General features: G+C 41.5%; 1 long non-coding RNA gene and 2 pseudogenes across 1 annotated transcript; 1 reads left to right on the plus strand and 2 right to left on the minus strand.

The window, feature by feature from the left end:
* LOC127453816 (uncharacterized) overlaps positions 1–21,856 on the minus strand; it is a 56,136-nt pseudogene that overhangs the window by 13,831 nt on the left and 20,449 nt on the right.
* Positions 1,763–5,331, minus strand: LOC127453819 (uncharacterized). Its single transcript, XR_007899456.1, has 3 exons — positions 4,403–5,331; positions 2,410–2,497; positions 1,763–2,247 (listed from the first exon to the last, which is right to left on the minus strand). It is a non-coding gene; the product is annotated as an uncharacterized LOC127453819 (long non-coding RNA).
* LOC127453815 (uncharacterized) overlaps positions 20,461–21,856 on the plus strand; it is a 36,501-nt pseudogene continuing 35,105 nt past the window's right edge.

Below are 21,856 nucleotides of genomic sequence, written 5' to 3' on the forward strand. Positions count from 1 at the left end.
GATATTAATGACGATGCACGTCTCCAACACTAGTTTAAGCAGAAAACCCGATCGCGAGCAGTGGCGGAGGCAGTCTGCCGATCTCCGAGTAATGAACAGCGTCTCTTCCTGCTATCCGCGATAAGCACGTTTCATAATAAAAGTCCACATACTGGCTAGCACGACAGCGCTCTGACACTCTCTCTATCGCCTTTTGCACAAGTAGGTCCCGCATCCCATTCAGTGCTTGGTCTGTGCACAAGTTAAATCGCTTGCACAGTCGCTTAACTTGTTCTTCACCATGGCGGATGCTGGGGTTTGATGGCCATTTACTCTGAGCAAGGATGCTGAGGTCCTTGATGGTCTCATCTTCGAAAGACAAGCGTTGCTCAAGATTGTTCACAAGGCTTTGTAAGAACTGGCCTGGATTAATAGACTTGAGCTTTGAATTTCTTTTCAAGGCTATAGATCGATACAACCCACTCTCTTTTGCTCCTAAAGCCTTACCATATTTCTCACCTGAACTCTCTTTAAATGAATGTATCACTCTGACTGTGTGTTTCAGCAGATGCTCTGCTCTGAGGGGAGTTATAGAATGAGCCTGAAGCTCCTGTGACAGGACACTTAGTTCATGGAGTGTGTCATACATGAGCCCAAGGTCACAAAGTAATTCAGGACTTTGAACACGGTCTAATAAACCTCTGTACATTTGCTTCTCATTGTTGGACCTCCTCTCATCAGAACAAGCATTCTTAAAGTGCTGCACAAGCTCCCAGTGATGTCCAAACAGCATGAACAGTCAGAAAGCTACTGGCCACCCAGCGTACATCCAAGACTCTGCCAATGCAAAGAAGTTGTGAGCCTACTTCAGCTGCTGCATCTTTGAGTGCACGCTCATTTTTGTTTGACATACTATACACTGTCTGTCACTGAGTCACTGAGATGGGCGAAAGCTGAATCCAGATCATCCGTCCTGATTCTGCTGGACCTTTCTGCAGCCTTTGACATAGTCAACCATCAGATCTTACTCTCTACACTCTCCTCGCTGGGCATCACAGGAACTGTGCTTGACTGGTTTAATTCCTATCTCTCAGGTAGGTCCTTCAAGGTAGCCTGGAGAGGTGAGGTATCCAAGCCACATCAGCTACTTACTGGGGTACCTCAGGGATCAGTGCTTGGGCCACTTCTCTTCTCTATATACACAACATCACTGGGACCCATCATTCAGGCACATGGATTCTCTTACCACTGCTACGCTGATGACACGCAACTCTACTTGTCTTTCCAGCCCAACGACACCACAGTGACTGCTCGAATTTCTGCCTTCCTGGCAGACATCTCGGCCTTGATGAAGGAGCACCAGCTGCAACTCAACCCAGCCAAGACTGAACTCCTTGTCTTTCCAGCCAACCCTGCCGTTGAACACAACATCACCGTGCAGCTGGGTGCAACTACAGTAGCGCCTTCCAAATCGGTCAGAAATCTAGGGGTAACCATCGACAACAAACTAAATTTCACAGACCACAAGACTGCAAGATCATGTAGATTTACACTCTACAATATCAGGAAGATAAGACCCTTCCTCTCTGAACATGCCACACAACTGCTTTTCCAGTCATATTGTCATAACTAGACTGAACTACTGTAATGCTCTCATTGCAGGCCTCCCTGCATGTGCAATTAGACCCCTGCAAATGATCCAGAATGCAGCAGCACGTCTGGTCTTTAATGAACCAAAGAGAGCACATGTTACACCACTCCTTGTCTCTCTCCACTGGCTGCCGGTTGATGCACGTATCAAATTCAAGGCTCTGATGCTGGCATACAGAACAGTCACTGGGTCTGCTCCAGCATACCTAAAATCATTTATGCAGGACTACGCGCCCACTAGAAGCCTGCGGTCGGCAAAGGAACGTCGCCTTGTTGCATCAACACAAAGAGGCACCAAAACACTTTCCCGGACTTTCAGCTTCATCATACCACGTTGGTGGAACAACCTTCCCAACTCCATCCGTGAAGCTGACTCACTCTCTGTCTTCAAAAAAACGACCAATGACTGCTTCTTTCTGTTGTTCTGCCATCTTCACAACTTGATTGTTGGCCTTAGACAAAGCATGTTCCTCATCTTATTTCTCAAGACTGACAGACTTGTCTCTCTACTTCCCTGGCCAGATGCTTGAATTTCAAGTTCATCCATTCTTTGAGAGAGAGATACACATTGCTCCTTGATGATTCCAATGGAGTTCACACTGCTACAGGCCAGACATCCTGTGAAGCATAAACAAACAATGTAACTATTGTATTCATATTTGTATGTGTGTAGTGTCCATTTCTCCCACATACATACAAGCACACAAACATACACACTGTATATTTCTCTGTGTCCACTGTTTTAGAAGCTGCCAAAACTAACAATCTACCTAAACTTACCCAATTTTTTTGTATTCTAACCAGGGGTTCTTGGATTTAAAACCTTTTTGTTTGGCTGTCCACAGGTCTGGCCAGTCATTATTTGTGTCTACAAAAAAACAAACACAAAAAAAAAAAAAAAAACAACAACAACAACAACAACATGAGTGATTGAATTATGGGCTATAAATGTAACAATGGAAACAATTACCATAACCTGAACATTACTGAATTTAGTTCATTGACACAAGAATTTACAAACAATGCGAAATCTAAATGTATTTGTCATTGAATCATTCATTTAAGAGATTCGTTCAAAAACACTAAATCATCCAGTAATGAAACAAGTGAAGTCTCTATGTGTGAGTCATTGAATCATTCATTAAAACCGATTTTTTTTAAATAATTCAGATTAAAAAAATTAAATAGACTGCATGCTATTTTGTTTAGTTGTCTGTAGTGATGTTACATACGACACTGAAGATTCAAAGCATGTATCGAGTTCGCTTTTAGTTTTTAGGGTATATTTGCATTTATTCACATGCGATTGGATTAGCAACTCATGTGCTGGACTGTCATGATTTTGGCTAATGCAGGACACTACTGAATGATACACATCAGAGGGGATTTAGAAGTGGGTATACGCAATGCCGACTGATAAAGAAGTGAGTATAAGCTGCACTAAATAACACTGCACTATACGTCCCTGGGTAAGCCGATCACATGTGGTCAGGTGAGACACATCATCGTTTACACCTGGTGGATTAAATGCGTTTGTGACCACTTGTGTTTGGATTTGGAGGGGAGGGTCATGACGACATACATCAATCACTATGTCAGTGTTACTGCATGATAATAAAGCGCAACAAAGCTAGTAGGCTAAAGACAAAGAAAGCGTGAAAAAAACGGCATGTTGTTTCTCCCAGATGAAATTTAATCTAAGAACAAATGCAACATTTCAGCAGAATTATTCGTTGTTGTTTTTTTTTTGTTTTTTTTTTGTGATAATAACCGGCTGACTGTACGTTATCCCGCTTATTACACGTTTTTGAAATTATGTATTTTGAGAAGAAAGAAATCGTTGAACAGAGTTCTGTAGGTGATTTCTTTTTGTGAAAATGCCCGACTGCCTCCACATTACTTGCCAAATAAACAAATAAATGGACATGAAACATTGATTAGAGTTAAAAATATTTTATTACCTTATTTGAAGAGATCGTGCTCAAAGAAGCAAGAGAGATGGACCCAGATGTATGATCTGATACGTGGAGCTGCGGTTGTTACAGAACAATAACAGACCACTAGATCAGAATCCTGTATTCCAGGCTGCATTTGCGAGTGAAAATTACTGCTTGCGAATGCAGAAACGTATTTGGGCGCATGGCGCAAGTAACAGCTGATTTAACGCCCAAAGTTTGAACTTATTATTGCAGCCTACCAGCAGAATTCAAACTCACTAATGTATCTTCCCTCATATACCAAATACTTTTAAAAGAGGCGCGTTTGTTATTTTTGCATTAAAAGTGCCTTTATTTCACTCTCACGTGGCTGCGAGCGCTGACTTCTCCCTCCCTCTCTTTCTTTCATGCTCACGCAGAGACAGAGGGAGAGATATACCACGTGAAGATGGTTAAAGCGGAGTTTCTTGCTTGTTTTTATTTGTCAAAATGACGGACAGCGTCTTGAATACTGATGGAGTCAAATTAAAATGTGCGAGTCCATAATATGCGCGATAACAGTAAACAGTGTGTCAGCGTCCTCGTCTAACTCAACGTGATAAGCAAAATCTCAGACATAAAAAAGACATTTAAAAAATCATGAAATGTCACTACCAATAACAACCTCTTTGCACAAATGCGTGAGGATGAGGTGCACCAAATTTACAGTATTCTGCTTCTAACGGCTGTCGTGTGGACAACGGGTTTCATTTTCTTGGATTTTCAATGGTCATGAAAATTCGATGACATCATAACCACGCACTGTAAGACTGTAAAAACCTCTTAAAACATCATACCTTTTTGATGCTTTAGAACGAGACCAACAAGCAGCTGCATGGCTCTGTGTCAGTGTGTAATAGAAATGTCAACCGCGAGAAATGTATCAAGTATCATGTCTATCGCGGTTATGCAAAATCCGTGGCAATGCACATTCCCAAATCATTATATTATAATCATAATTATGCATTTCTCACGGCCATCGATGATAGTGCTCTCTGGCGCGCGCACACGAGCAAATACAGCGTTTCATGGGGGTGATATTACTGTATGTGTAGACTTGTATATGGGCTCTACAGAGGTGGTGCAAAATGCCACACAGAGTAGAGCGTTTTCACCCAGCTCAGAACTAGAACATGGTAAGACCTGTGACTTGTGACTTCTATTGTGCTTTTAGGTTTTGGCAAGGACAGTGTCATATATTCTTAATGCAAATATTATTAGTTAATAATTTAAAATCAATTTAAGATTTTCTAAATAACTTCTTTATGTCTTTAATTAATTCTGAAATTTGTACAGCATATCTTAAAAGTCTCCTTTTAAAAGAGACCATTTTATTTTGAGTATGTCTCATCAAGTTTGTGCTCAAAAAATGAGCCACCAGTTAAAGTAGTTCACCTAAAAATGGAAAATGTACTTTTACTCACTCATTTACTCACCCATATGTTGTTCAAAACCCATATGCTGGGTTTTTTCTTGAAACATAAAAATAGATTTTGTTTTGTGTTTTGTGTGCCTCTTTGTGTTGGTACAACAAGGCAACGTTCCTTTGCCGACCGCAGGCTTCTAGTGGGCGCGTAGCTCTGCATAAATGATTTTAGGTATGCTGGAGCAGACCCAGTGACTGTTCTGTATGCCAGCATCAGAGCCTTGAATTTGATACGTCAACCGGCAGCTAGTGGAGAGAGATGAGGAGTGGTGTAACATGCGCTCTCTTTGGTTCATTAAAGTCCAGATATGCTGCTGCATTCTGGATCATTTGCAGGGGTCTAATTGCACATGCAGGGAGGCCTGCAATGAGAGCGTTACAGTAGTCCAGTCTAGTTATGACAAGTGACTGGACAAGCAGTTGTGTGGCATGTTCAGAAAGGAAGAGTCTTATCTTCCTGATATTGTAGAGTGTAAATCTACATGATCTTGTGGTCTTTGAGATGTGGTCTGTGAAATTTAGTTTGTTGTCGATGGTTACCCCTAGCTTTCTGACCGTTTTGGAAGGTGTTACTGTAGTTGCACCCAGCTGCATGGTGATGTTGTGTTCAACAGCAGGGTTTTCTGGAAAGACAAGGTGTTCAGTCTTGGCTGGGTTGAGTTGCAGGTGGTGTTCCTTCATCCAGGCTGAGATGTCTGCCATGCAGGTAGAAATTCGAGCAGTCACTGTGGTGTCGTTGGGTTGGAAAGACAAGTAGAGTTGCATGTCATCAGCATAGCAGTGGTAAGAGAAACCATATGCCTGAATGATGGGTCCCAGTGATGTTGTGTATATAGAGAAGAGAAGTGGCCCAAGCACTGATCCCTGAGGTACTCCAGTAAGCAGCTGGTGTGGCTTGGATACCTCACCTCTCCAGGCTACTTTGAAGGACCTACCTGAGAGATAGGAATTAAACCAGTCAAGCACAGTTCCTGTGATGCCCAGCGAGGAGAGTGTAGAGAGTAAGATCTGATGGTTGACTGTGTCAAAGGCTGCATAAAGGTCCAGCAGAATCAGGACGGATGATCTGGATTTAGCTTTCGCCCATCTCAGTGACTCAGTGACAGACAGCAGGGCAGTCTCAGTGGAGTGTCCACTTTTGAAGCCTGACTGATTGTCATCCAGCAGCTTGTTCTGTGAGAGATAGGCAGAGATTTGATTGAAAGCTGCCCTTTCAAGTATTTTTGCCATGAATGGGATGAGAGAGACTGGTCTGAGGTGTTCTATTTGTGTGGGGTTAAGTGCGGGTTTATTCAGCAGTGGGGTTACTCGAGCCTGCTTAAATGAAGTGGGAAAAGTGCCTGTAAGTAGAGATGAATTATGTGTGTGAGTGCAGGTAAGAAGGACGGAGAGATGGCCTGGAGGAGGTGAGAAGGAATGGGGTCAAGGGAACAGGTGGTGGGGTGGTTGGAGAGTAGGAGTTTAGAGACCACAATGTCAGTCAGAGGAGTGAACATAGAGATAGAAGAGTTGCATACAGGAAACAGGTGTTTGACAGGGAGTGGTGCTGAGAATGTACTGCTGATGGTTGTAACCTTATTAGTAAAAAATGTGGCAAAGACATCTGCTGTCAGTAAGTGTTGCATTGAGTTTTTGATGTGTTACTTTGTTAGTTTGTAATGTTGAACTTGAGAGTTTGTTTCCATTCCAGCATTTGTTTCCACTCCAGTGATTATTATTAAAGGATTTAAGATTCCACTCCTGCATCTCCTCTCTTCCTCTTCCACTCCAGACACCCAACGTTACAATTCCAAGCTTTCTGGGGCCATACAACAGCTATGTGTTATATGGACTACTTTTATGGTATTTTTATAATGATTCTGTTTTCTCTTTGGACCTTGACAGCAGTGGTCAATATGAACTGTTTTTGTATGGAAAAGAGCAGCGTTAGGATTTTTAACAAAATATTGTGTTAAGATTCTACTGGGAGGAAAAAACAACAAGGGACATCTTGAGGACAATAAATAATTTTGTGTATTTTGTTTTTGCTAGCCAGCTGACACAGTCGTCATTTTATAGATACATCAGTGATGAAAAGAAATTCATATTATATTCATCTTTTCTATGATACAGCACAAAAAAGAAAGAAAAGATGACTGAAACAGGCAAATTGCAAGAAATCCAGTATCTTTTAAAACCAAACTTTTCACAATTTTGGGCCTTTATCACATTTCAAGCCTTTATTCAGGAAATTATTGCATTCAGCACATTTACTATATCAAAGGACCAAAGAGGACCATTAAATTTGTGATCTCAACACCCATGACCCCCCCCCCCCCTTAAAATGGTTTGGTCCCCCCCAATGTACAAGACATGGTTACGGCCTTGGTTATGAATGTCATAAAAGTTTGATTTGAAAGATTTAAATGTTGATGAACTACTAATCTGCTAAGAATTAGGCCTACCTACAGTATATGTTTGCTAAAGCCAAATGGAAGTATAAGGTGTCATCAATATATTATTAGTTTATTAGTGGCTTAAAGAGATCCATCAGGGCTGATGTAAATTGGTGCTGCCTGTAAGGTTATATTTTTTTTAATTCATTCATACTCTGTTGTGATACATTACCAGACTCAGGTAAGGCTTTTATTCAGCCACTTCAATGCTTTACAGCATCACAAACTCAACAGTCTCAGAGGCACGTAGGCACTCAAACTCATTAGCTTCACGAACACATCAGCTTCCATGAGCACTGTAGGCTCCATTGTGCCAGACTCTCTCTGCCTCTCTGCTGGTGGCGTGGCCGTTTATATGCTCACTGGAATTAGAGACAGGTAAGACATAATCTAGCTCAGGTGCAAGCGCCCTTACTGCTTTCTCTCTCTCCGGACGGATGCTCCACCCCGCTGCCACACCCAGGTATACTTCACTTTGCGCGTTCCGTTCCGTCTCCCGCACAGCTTTGAAAGTATACCTCGCGGATGAGCGCGAATGGACGCGTTCGACACATGCGCAGTACAATTGCTTTGTTATAAGCTACCAGACATTAGAGGGCAGCACAGAGTCATGTCATTTCAAGGACATCTGCTCTGAAGGATAAAGAAGAAGAAAAACTGAGGATCCGCCATTAGAGGAAGCAAGAACAACAACAACAACAAAATGATGGTGAAGGATATGTTCTTTGACTACTGCTTGACAGTACAGCCCAACTCTTCATATTGCCACTAGGGCTGCCCCCGACCAAAGATTTTCCTAGTCGACTAATAGTCGTTAGTTTAAGCCATTAGTCGACTAGTTGACACATGTTTATGATATTAATTTAATGACTTAAATATATATTTTTGGGGGGCATCAGAAAATGGTTTGAGTTCCAGGGCTGAGAAAGAATGTTACAAGTAAAATTGCTAACACTGATCTATATTAAAGAGAAATACTAAACCGTAATAATGAGCCTTTAAAATATACATTTTACAAGCGCATGCACGAAGCGAGCCGCAGTGACACCAGCAAAAGCGGTAATGATTCTGAATGTGTCGGAAAAACCAGCAAGAAGATTGTCTGAACATTTTGTTAATTTATAGAGAGAAATGCACATTAGGGTTGTGCCGACAGACGATGATCTCAGGGATTGACGATGGTCAGAGTGATCGCCAATAGCTGATGCCTTTGACGATGTCAAGACGATATTTGGCTCGTTTTCCCATTAATGTATTAAATTATTCTTCTTATTATTAGGCTATTATTATTATCAAGTGAATATTACAAATAATTTGCCCATAGACACACAGACACGTGCTTAAAAGAAATGCACTGTATTATATTTTTAAGAACAGATGACAGAAAAGACGTCAATGTGCTTGTATGACAAGCTGTTTGTACGGAGGCGTGCAGTCTTGTGGAACACGCGCATGTTAAAGGTTCTCAGTCTTTCTTTGTTTCTGTCTTATGATTTTGTTTTTTGTTGCAAGAACAGTATCATCTATGAGTGCTGTAAATGACTTCAGACATCTCAGCTCAGGAGGTGCTTTGAGTTCAGTTCACTTTATTTCCACAGAACAGTTCATTGTGAACACAACTCTGCAGCCAATACATCTGTGATTAAAACATAAAATAATACAAAAACACGTTCACCTCGAACCATGATTTATATTTCAGTGATTATTATCATAATTATAATTTTTACATTTATAATTGTTTTTATGTCTTCATTTGTGTCAGTAATTTTCCGCCTGCATGTTTAGATGGATACTTGCCTGATGGTAAATGGAAAGGTGGTTACTTATATTGTAAAAAACTGCTGTTCACTCTTTTATCTAACTCTGGTTCGAAGTAACTGAATGGCTACAGGATGCCAGTTAGAACATTACGTCTCACAACAGGGTGTACTTGTAGATGATTTATTGTGCAAATTTCGTGTGTGGTTTGGTAAACAAAACAATATACAAAATATAAATAAACAAATGTACAAATCACAGATCTATAAACCATACTAGATCTATAAAGCAGTACTTGAATAATGGTTATAAGTATAAGCAGCATGGTAAAAAGCATGGTAAAAGGCATTAGAGAAAAAGACATAAAGCAAATAATATATATACAAATACAAACTCTCTACAAATTATTATGCTACCACACTGCATGCCTAGCGCACGTAATGTGTCTAACTCGCCAGATAAAGATGCCCGTACATGTTCCCTGCGTTTTAAGTCTACACGATATAATGCAGATATAACATTAAATAATGTACAGATAAATAACACTGGAGGATCATATGACATTTAGGCGATAATATAATGTGCAAACATAATTAACAATGTAAACATTTAGACGGAATGCCGCTATAGCGATCTTTAATCTCTCTCATAAATGTATTATGCAATAAAATATGCAAATGTACTAACGATTAGCTGCACGCACACACATAATCCAATAATGGTGAGTTATTGGTATGTCACTCAGGCAGAGGAGGTAGGCTGATGATTTTGGTCTCTGGCCTTTGGTAATTTTGTCCTTCACTTTGATCTCAGCTGATCTGATTCTGTTATCTTTCCCCGGGTAAACCTGAACAATCCTTCCAACAGGCCAAAGCGCACGAGGTAGCTGCTGGTCCACAATCATAACAGTTTCACCTATTCGTAGACTGTCCTTCTCTGACATCCATTTCTGTCTGGTTTGAAGGTTTGGTAGGTAGTTATGGATGAATTGTTTCCAAAAGTGATCAGCTATTAGCTGACTATGCCTGCATCTCCATCAGCTCAGAAGTTCGGGATCCTGGTATGTTACTTGTGGAAGTGAGGCATCTCGCCGCCCCATCAACAGGATGTTGGGTGTAACTGGATCTGGGTCAGCGATGTCTGAAGATATGTAGCCAATGGGCTTGGCATTAATTATTCCCTCTATTTCAATAACAGTTCGCAATACTTCTTCAGTGACTGTCTGTGCTCCGAGGGTCACTTGCAGGGATGTTTTCAAAGATCGAATTTCCCACTCCCAGCATCCACCAAAATGGGGTGCATTGGGTGGATTGAACGTGAACTTAATCTGCTAGCTTGCAAGTTGAGCCTGGAGCTCAGGCTGAAGAGCTGTAAAGGCATCCCGAAGTTCCTTATCCCCACATTTGAAATTTGTTCCTTGATCTCATTGGATTTCAAAGGGTTTCCCTTGCCGAGCAATGAAGTGACGAAGGGCCATCAGGAATGAATCACTGTCCATACATGCGAGGAGATCAATATGCACTGCGCGGGTGGTAATACATTTGATAATGATCCCCCATCTTTTCTCATTTCTGCGTCCCACCTTTATGAGATAAGGGCCAAAGCAATCTATCCCAGTTGAATAGAAAACTGGCTGGTGAATTCTCAACCTAGCAGGTAGGAGGTCTGCCATTCTAGGGGGATGCGGTTTGGCCTGCCATTTTTGGCATTCGGTGCATTGCCATTGATGATGTCTGACTGCTGCTCATCCTCTTAATACCCAGTATTTCCTCCTGAGCTCCGCAAACACCCTCTCTGGTTCAGGGTGATGCAAACAATCATCATAGTCTTTGATGATCAGCTTGGTGAGCGGGTGATGTGGGTCAAGGACAATGGGATGAATGGTATCTTCTTCTAGTTCACTGATCTGTCTGAGACGACCACCAACACATATGAGATTTGTACTGGTATCTAGTTCCGGGGCTAGGCACAGCAGTCGACTGTTGCTTGGCAGAGGTTTACCAGATTTCAAGTGGGACACCTCTTCAGGAAATTACTCGGCTTGGATTCGACAGAGGGCCGTGAGCTCTGTTTCTTTATAATCCTCTGCAGTTGCAATGTAGGGAGAGTTCTCATTGGATGGTTGTATAAGGGCCTTTAGGTAGTCTGTGAAGGTGTGAAATTGCTGAGGATCTGGCAGTGACAGAGCAGAAGTTAACAGTCCACAGAAGGTTGACTTTTTTAGCTCACTGTTTTGGTTTATGTGAGCTAATGGTGGCATCTCTTGCCAGCTGTCTTGTGTTTGTCTGAGGAATGCTGGGCCTTGGTTCCATCTGCTCTCTCTTTTGAGATCAGAGGGAGACTTCCCTCTTGTAATGGCATCTGAAGGGTTGTAGCCTGACGGTACATAACGCCAGGTGTCAGATTCAGTTAAGTCCTGTATCTCTGCCACTCTGGTCCCCACAAACACCTTAAAGTGGCAGGAATCTGATAAAAGCCAGGTCAGTACTGTAGTGGAGTCAGACCACAGAGTGACACTATTGAGTGGTAATGTTAGCTCTGCCTTCAGGACTTTAGCAAGCTGTGCCCCCGTGAGTGCTGCACACAGCTCAAGATGAGGAATACTCTGTTGTTTCTTGGGAGCAACACAGGACCTAGCTGTTACAAAGGCCAACTCCACTGTACCTTGAGGGTTCTCGGTTCTTAGGTAAGCCACAGATCCATAAGCCTTCTCTGAGGCATCACAAAAGATGTGAAGCTGCCTAATACTAGTGGAGCAGTCCAGTTCTTTGCTGCAATAACACCTGGGCAAAGTGATGTGCTGCAGGTATTCCAACTCGCTCTCCCAGGGTTTCCAAGAGTCTAGTAGGTCTTCTGGTAGCTGTGGGTCATCCCACTCCCTCCTTTTGTCCCACAACCTCTGTACTAGCACCTTAGCTCGAGTGGTGAATGGTACAATGTAGCCAAGGGGATCATATTGGCTAGCAAGGATTTGCTTCGCATTGTGGGCACTTGACAGTCTGGTTTGCATCATTTGTACGCAAGGGTGTCTGATTGACCATTCTAATGTAGGCCAAGAGTTGATTCCTGGGCCTCTTGGTGACCTTCACAGAGTGAGAGGATGCTGCTCTGAGATTGAATATCAGCTGGCAGATGGCTGATAACTGAAGGGTAATTGCTAGCCCACTGTCATAGTTCAAAGCCACCAGATGCTAGAAGGCTGCGGAGTTTGTCAACATGATTCTTGGCCATGTCATGGGAAGCGAAGCTCTGAAGACAACTGTCCACATAAAATGACTTCTCCACTGAAACCCATGTGTCCTCTCCAGGCTGACTGTAGTCTAGAATATGCTTCTGTAACGCGAACGAGGCACAACACGGACTGCAAGTAGTCCCGAAAGGCAGTACCTGCCATTCATAGACCTCAGGGATTCTGTCTCTTTGTGTATCTCTCCAGATATATCTCAGCAGTGGTTTATCCTTTGGCAAGAGGCGTACCTGATGGAACATGCCACGGATGTCACTACTGATGGCAATAGAGTGCTCCTGGAAACGCAGAAGAACTACCAGGAGTGACGGACCAAGTGTTGAACCAGCTAGTAGAAGCTCGTTCAGGTTGTTCCCTTGGTATGAGAATGAACAGTTAAAGATCATCCTATTCTTCCCATTATGTTGCACCATATTTTGCGGGATATACCAGGCCTCTCTGGTTCTGTCCACCTACTTCTGTCTCAGCTTCACTACATAACCAGCTTGCACTAGCTTGGCCAGCTCCTCTTGGTATGCTGCAGCTAAATCAGGGTCTCTCTCCAGCCCTTTCTCAATTCCCCTCAGATGTGGTAAGACAGCTTCCTTACGTGCATAGAGACGAGGTATGTTCCTGACACGAAGCAGAGTAGCATACCGCTGGACACCATCAATATCCATTCTCACAGTGTTTGTCCTGGAGGAGTTGAATGGACTCTTTGTCTTGGCATGACCTGGTGATCACCTTTTCACTCTGGTAAGACAGAACATCCACTTGCCACAATCTCTCCACATTTGCATAAAGGTCATTGATGGGCCGCATCAAGGTGAAGAGATTCTGATCCATCATCTAATACTGCATAGGCCTCCATTGCTATGTTGCCATTCCTGATCAGAACCTTAGTCACTTTGAGCACCACTTTACTGCCAGAGGTTGGGCGGTTGACATACAAAACTGCACTTGAAGGAACTGCACTCTGCTGAAGTGGCTTGCCTTGGTCAATGATGTCATGCAGTACCAAAAGGTGCTTCTTGTTACATGTTGGGCAATTAGTTTTTAGTGTGCAGTTGGCTGCTTGATGTCCATGACCACAATGCCAGCATCATTTTTTGTCTTTATCCAGTCTGTCTTCTGGTCTATGCTGAGAAGCTTAAAGTTTTCACAGCCATTTAAATAATGCTTATTATTGTCACAATATGGACAAAAAGCTCTCACCTTCTCTTCTCTGACTGTAACTGGTTTAGACGTGGCTGACGACATAAGTGTGGTCTGTGACTTTTCAGTTCCAAGCAGAATAGTAGTCGGTTTACGAGGCTGCTTAGACTCTCTTCTCACCTCTCTGCTGCTTACTGAGGATTCCTGCCTTGGGTGACAAGCATACTGGCTATTGTCTTCCTGTACTTGAAGCTCATATTCCAGCCAATCAGCAAAGTCCTGCAATGTGGGAATAGTAACTTGCAGAGGGTGGGTGTACCGCTTAAAACTAGACCTGAGGTTATGTGGCAGTTTACACAGGAGTCGAGACACATGTGATCCACATTCCAGCTCTACACTACCTTTGTGGCCCAGCTGTTACAACATATTGACAAGAGAGCGCACCTGCAGCCCAAACATCCTGAAGGCTTTTACATCTCCACTGTGTATGTTAGGTCCATCCATCAGCTCAGCAATTCGTTGCAGGGCTAATTGATGAGGTTGACCATACATTTTATTAAAAGATTTCATGGTGTTCGTGAAAGGAAACCTCAAATTGCTGTAAGAGTCCGCCACCAGGAGGGCATCCTCCAGTTTCAGATGGTCTGTGAGGATTTGAAACTTGAAGTGTTCTGTGGCATTGTCAGGCAAATTCTCAGCCTTGAAAACTCCCTAGGGTCAGGAGACATAAGGAAGGGGATGGTAGGGGCTGGAACTCTGTAGGTTTTCTCATGGGTAGATGAGGGTAAGAGATGCTCTAAACTAATTTCTGCGTGGGCTGGCCTCCTCCAGTCATGTGATGGGACCACAAACTCAGGCAGCCGAGTTGGCAGAGAATACAGGGGAGAGTTAGCATACCTGATCTGAGGTGAGTCACTATACTGTGTTGTAAAGGGGGCTCTCTCATGTGAGGAGGAAGAAATGTTCATGTTTCTCAGGTCCTTGATCAGCTCTGGGCTTTCGTCTGGCACAGCTGGGCATGGCTGTCTCTTAGCGACAGGTGGTGGCAGCCTGGAGCGTGGGGCTGGTATTGGGCGGTATGGCTGTGGAGTCTGAATGTGGACTTCTGGAGAGTGAGAGCGTGGTGATGGCATCGGTGAAGTGACTGACTCAGGTGGAGCTCTCCACTCAGATTTCAGGCTTTGAAGCTCATGACAAAGTGCAGCATTCTGTTGATGCATCTCTTGGAATGCTGAGATGATCTCAGAGAGCTGGCTGGCTTGTCGTTCCAAGGCTGCATTCTCCCGCTTCATCTCCTCTAATGTAGCTGTAAGCTCTGGTAGCTGTTTCACTTGCCATTGCAATGTAGCATTCTCCTCTCTTAGCTTTTCAGAAGTGCTGTCCCATTGGCCAGTCAATATCCATTCTGAACACTCTGATGCTTGGCTGATTGGTGAAGTGGATCTGAAATGACCTGTATTATTTGGTGGTTCATCCTCCAGTACACCCTGATAGGTAGGCGACCGTGGTTGCTTTCGACGAGGCCCAGGTCCACTGAGCTCATAGTCTTCAAAGTAAGCTGGAGGGTTAACTCGTCTCCTTGGTCGCACAGCAGGGGCTTCTCTTTGTGGGTGAGACATGTCTGTAATAGTCCACTCATACGGCTCGAAGGACCATGTAAAGAACTACTGTTCACACTTTTATCTAACTCTGGTTGGGAGTAATTGAACAGCTACAGGATGTCCGGTTAGAAAATTACATCTCACAACAGGGTGTAAATTTCGTGTGTGGTACTGTAAACATAAAACAATATACAAAATTTAAATAAACTAATGTACAATCACAGATCTATAAACAGTACTAGATCTATAAAACAGTGCTTGAATACTGGTTATAAGTATAAGTAGCTTGGTAAAAAGCATTAGAGAACTAGACATAAAGAAAATAATATATATACAAATACAAACTCTATACACATTATTATGCTACCACACTGCATGCCTAGGGCACGTAGTGCTAACAGCGCATGCGTATAACTCACCAGATAAACATACCCATACATGTTCCCTGTGTTTTAAGTCTAACGATATAATGCAGATATAACATTAAATAATGTACAGATAAATAACACGGGAGGATCATATGACATTTAGGCAATAGTATAATGTGCAAACATAATTAACAATGTAAACATTATCGCTATAGCGATCTTTAATCTCTCTCATAAACGTATTATGCAATAAAATATGCAAATGTAATTACGATCAGCTGCACGCGCACACACAATCCACAAATTCCTTAGATGGCAACACTTCTGACTAGTTTAACTATTATTTACTATAAACAAAAACATCTACACATCCTCTCTCCACAACATCTTGTTTTCCAGCTCCCAGGAAAGTTTTGGAACAGTCCAAATCACGAACATAGGCGGGGGAGTTTGGAAGAGTCCATTTCCAAAGGGTGGCTTTTTTTACACACACACACACACACACACACACACACACACACACACACACACACACACACACACACACACACACACACACACACACAGACACACACTATTTTGATCACTTCATTATTTTAATTGCTTTTTCATTTCATTTGGAATGCAGCTTGAATTTAGAAATTGTAGTTTTCGTTTTTTAAATTAATTAATTACATTTACTTAATTTATTACCACAAGACACATCACAGGCAGGTGCATGCTGGTTAGAAATCTGCTGTGTTGTCATGCCAACGTATGTCAAAAAATACTCCCATTTGTTTCTGTAAGAAAAAATTTGTCAGTAGGCTAAGGCCAGTTAATTTACATGTCCTCTAAATGTTGAGCTCAAGATTTACATTTATATTTATTTTTTATATTTAAAATGTATATTTTGGATTTAGATTTAACATTTATATATAACATTTATATTTAAGATTTATATTTGAGTTTTACATTAAGATTTAACATTTACATTTAGATTTACATTTAATTTTAAAAATTACATTTAACATTTAGATTTAAAATGAAGATTTAGATTTACCATTTAGATTGATACTTATAAATAAGTATTTGTTACACAATAAACCTCAGGTTAACATCTTTTAAAACCCCGCTTTTAACCCTGGGTAAAGTAACATTTCACACTTGTAATTCTGAAAGGCTTAGCACCGCTTTTTATGAAACCTTATGAAACTACAACTGAGTTAGCACTGCATTTGCGGGTTAACCCAACATTGCGGTGCTAAAGGTGTAGCAACACATAACCAATCATATAATGCCTCAGTATTTCTCTAATTTAATATGCATGCGCTTTGTACAGGCGTTGAAACATTCCTCAACTTTCATGTGCTGTTTTCTGACTCATTAGATGATATTAAATTACAACTGCACTACTACTGTAATGTAAACCTGAAATATCCGTATGCATAAGTAAAATATTATAATGTTAAATAAATGTCAATGGACAACAAAACGTTGTCATCAGTCAATCACATAACATTTGTATTATGCCATTTATGTCTGATAGTACCTGTACATAACTAGACAATATTATTATATTTTATGGTCTAAGAAAGAAAGGTAGTGGCAAGTATAGGCAAGAGTCAACAAAATGTTTTTGATCATTGAAAACAATGTTTGTTTTTTTAGACTTAATTGGGAATTTCAGGTTTAGTTCACTGTACTTAAATTAAGCTGCCCCCAAAAATCAAAACGCAGTAGTCAATATTGGTTTATTACTGAAATTGGGTCTCTATCTGCACTGTAAAAGACAAACGTATTTGTGCATATGAGTTGTATTAAAAATTACCCAAATGAGTGGCACCCAACCCGCATATACACAGATGAGCCAAAACATTATGACCACCTGCCTAATATGCTGTTGGTCCTCCGCGTGCCTCCAAAACAGCTACGACCCACCAAGGCATGGACTCTACAAGACCCCTGAAGGTGTCCTATCTGGCACCAAGGCATTAGCAGCAGATCCTTCAAGTCCTGTAAGTTGCAAGGTGGAGCCACCATAGATCGGACTTGTTGGTCCAGCGCATCCCACAGATGCTCAATCAGATTGAGATCTGGGGAATTTGGAGGCCAGGGCAACACCTTGAACTCTTCATCATGTCCCTCAAACCATTCCCAAACAATGTGTTCAGTGTGGCAGGGCACATTATCCTGATGAAAGAGGCCACTGCCATCAGGGAATACCATTGCCATGAAGGGGTGTTCCTGGTCTGCAACGATGTTTAGGTAGGTGACACGTATCAAATTGACGTACACATGAATGGCCGGACCCAGGGTTTAAGCAGATCATTGCCCAGAGCATCACACTCCCTCCACTGGCTTGTCGTCTTCCCACAGTGCATCCTGGTGCCATCACTTCCCCAGGAATACAGCAGACACGTACATGGCTGACCACGTGATGTAAAATAAAATGGGACTCATCGGACCAGGCGACTTTCTTCCACTGCTCCAAGCTCCAGTTCCGACACTCGCATGCCCATTGTAGGCACGTTCGACAGTGGACAGGGGTCATCATGGGCACTCTGACCGGTCTATGGCTACGCAGCCCCAGACGCAGCAGGGTGCGAAGCACTGTGTTTTGTGACACTTTCCTCCCATAACCATCATTAAAATGTTCAGTGACTTGTGCCACAGCAGACCTTCTGTCTGTTCGGACCAGACGGGATAACCTTCGTTGCCCTCATGCATCAATGAGCCTTGGGTGCCCAACACTCTGTCGCTAGTTTGTGGTTTGTCTCCTTGAAGTTTCAGAGATGCTCTGACCCAGTTGTCTGGCCATAATTTGGACCTTGTCAAAGTCACTCAGTTCTTTACTCCTGCCAATTTCTAGTGCATTCAACATGTTGACTACGAGAACTGATTGTTCGCTTACCATCTAATCTACCCAGACATGTGTCATGGTTAGAAGATGATCAATATTATTCGCTTCACCTGTGAGGTGTCATAATGTTTTGGCTCATCAGTGTAATATTTGTCAAGACAATGAATTATGAGTACAGAAAGTATCTTTACTGTGTTTCTGTCAGTTCATCATCTAAATGATTACACCACAACTAAAATTGAAACAGTAACTACAACAACTTAACCTGGGTAATCACATTATTCATCAAACGTTAGGCTATTTTTGTGACATTTTACTGAACCGAGATCTGCTCAATAAAAGACCTTTACGCATACGCATAAACAATGAATTTATATGTTTAATAGTCAGTAGCTCAGAACTGTCAACAAAAGACCTTATTCACGGTAGCGCCATCTTTGATTTTTAATTGCAATTAAAGCGAGGCTGTGAGGGATAGACTTACCATCTCTTCAATGGCACGCATGGTATAAAGCTGTGAAAAGCTCCTAGATCACATCTGATTTTCCACAAATTATGTCCTGAATTTTTTGTTTACTGAATGTTCTTGGAAAGATGTTTTTCAATGTTTTGTCTGTGGAACAATCCAAAAACACTTTAAACTGCAGTACAGCCCATTGAAGAGGCAGTACGTCTATCCCTCACAGCCTCGTTGTCATTCCCGTCAAAAATCAAAGGTCTATGATGATATGATGGTTACGTTTTCTCTTTCTACTAGCACTTTCAGTGACAAATAACGTAAAAATTATTTTATTATGGAGGAGGAAGAACCTACTTCTACATAAGCATGCAAGTGATTGGCGGCTGCCAGCAATAAGCTCCTCCCACTTCTGGTTATTTTGGCAGGTACTTCCGGTTGCAATCAACAGGTACTTCCTGCTGCCAATTTTTTGCTGAACCCTTACTGCATGAATACCCATGATTAATTATTAACACAGGGAAATGTATGAACAGTGTGAAACATTAAACAAGGTAACCCAGCCCTTGTCAGTGTTAAATTTAACACTGGTGCCTACACCACCAAAACATCACCTTGGTCCGTAAGTGTTAAATGTCACTCTGGTGCCATATTCAACTCACATCAGAGGATTTCAGTACTTTAGCCAAGGCTAAATTTTAAAATGACATTAATACATAAATCGTTCATTTTTATTTTGTTTGTTGTGGGACACAAAAGGAGTTTTCAGGATGTCAGAGACTTCTGAAGTCATATAGGCTAGGAATAGAGTGAAGTTTAAGCCTTTATTCAATGATCATCATTGCCATCCACCATAACACTCAAATTCCACATTCATTTACACATTTAAAAAATTGCCACCTCTAGAAATGCTACAACAGGTTTGACGTCACTGAAGTCAGATGCCATTGGCACTTGCGTATCTGTGACTGCAACATGCTAAAGTTTGTATGTATCATTTTGAATGGCTGCCTTTACAGTGTTAAGTGTTTTATATTGTTAAGAAGTGGTAAGGTTTAATGATAGGGGTGGGGTAAATTGCTCAAAATATCTAATAGTGTAATGCTACTAAAATTTTGAGATTGTAAATTTGCCTGTTATGTATTTAATTTTATTGAGAAGTGGTTAGGCTTTGGGGTAGGGGTGGGGTTAGGCACTCAAAAAAAAAATACCTGTTTTAATATGTAACTAAACATATATATTTACAAGTATACAGTTTGTTAAGACACCACAAACAGATGGACTGTTTCTAACAAAAAGATTGTTTTTTTGACAAAAAGACATTGATGGCAAGCAAACAAACCATTTCCATCTACACGCTGAATGGTGAATTTGTTTTGAAATTGAATTGCGTAAATCTTAAATATAGGTAAAAGTATTATAAAAGGTGAAAAAAGACATTTGTTTTATAAAAAACTGCTCTGATGAATGCAGCGACTTCTGAAATAAACAAACACTTTAACTAATTACAAAGTGGGATTCTCCCACAGAACAGTTCATTTCAAAACAGCTATTTTTCTCTTTGTTTTGAGCAGGAACAAAGAAGCCATGGATTCTGCTATTTCAAAGATTACCCAAAGCCTTGCCTCTGCTGAGGAGATGAGAAATCAAACCAAACTTGTAATGCAGCCGTATGCCAACTAGGAAGAATATTTGACTCCAGCTACACCCATCCTGGGAGAGCTTGTATTCATCTTTTCCACAACAGATATCTCCATCAATAAAAACACCCCCAAAGATGGTTATAAATTCATCAAATACCCTGATTCCCTTCGAGCTTGCCTCATGCAAGTATGTAACACTGGTTGGCATGCATTTAATGAGGCCCATACGAGCATGGATCAGATTCACCTGCATACTGCCACAGTTCCAGATTACATGAAGACAGCTGTGAAGATTTTATTCCAAGGCGATGACGAGGTTGTCCAAGCACATCTTCCTGATCAACTAGACAATATCCGAGTCATTGCAGATGAGTGTCTTGTGTTGTCTACTGCAACTGAAAAGCGATTTATGGATGTCATCAATATTATCCAAGAGCTGCTGAAAGCGTGTGTGAACGCAGAGCACTTTTATGGGGAGAAAATGGAAGCAATCAAGAATAAATTAGAAGAGAACAAAATGAGGGAGCAATCAGCACAAGAAACCAAGAAAAGGACTGAAAAGGTAGTGAGTGCCATGGAGAATGAACTGCAGCGTGCTCAGAGTTACCAGAAAGCTATGGATTCTCTACCTAATAGATCGGAAATGAGTGGTATGGACATTGTTAGTGAGATATCAGAAAGCATTACAGGCATGATTAATGGAGTGACATCCATTATAACTCACCCAGTGAGAAAAGCGTGTGCTGCAGCAACAACAATAAGTGATACTGTGAGCCAGATTAAAGGTCAGGAACGTGTAGGAGATGTGGTTGATGAAATAAATGCATATAGTAAGTCTGCTGAAATTCTAACATGTTTGCAGAATATCCAGCAAATAATGAAAGTGAATAGTGAGGATGATGACATTGCTTGGACAAATCTATATGATCAAAAGAAGAAATCTACAAAAAGTGATTTCATGAAAAAGCAGTTTGAAAGCATAAACAATGATTTAAAGAAAATCTCTAATTGCCTTATAAAGTCACAAGCTCAGGAGCTTTGCAAGAATGGCAGTCACATATGCAAGCAACTGGCAAAATATGCTCCAGATGGCAAATGTGACGGAGATAAAGAGATGGCTATAAAAGAGAAGGTCTTGGATCTGGTGAATTCAGCACATGCTTTTGATAAACATGCCATTTCTCCAAAACCTCCAATGATGTACAAAGAAGAAAACAGGCCGGAGAACATGAGACCTCCACAGAGAGCATCAGAGAATGCACGATTTTCCATAGAGCAGTCCAGAGCTCAGTTGAACAAGATGAGGGAGACCTATGAAAAGTGTGTGGAGAACCTAGAGA

The sequence above is a fragment of the Myxocyprinus asiaticus genome, chromosome 16, assembly GCF_019703515.2.
Source record: "Myxocyprinus asiaticus isolate MX2 ecotype Aquarium Trade chromosome 16, UBuf_Myxa_2, whole genome shotgun sequence".
Lineage (NCBI taxonomy): Eukaryota > Metazoa > Chordata > Actinopteri > Cypriniformes > Catostomidae > Myxocyprinus > Myxocyprinus asiaticus.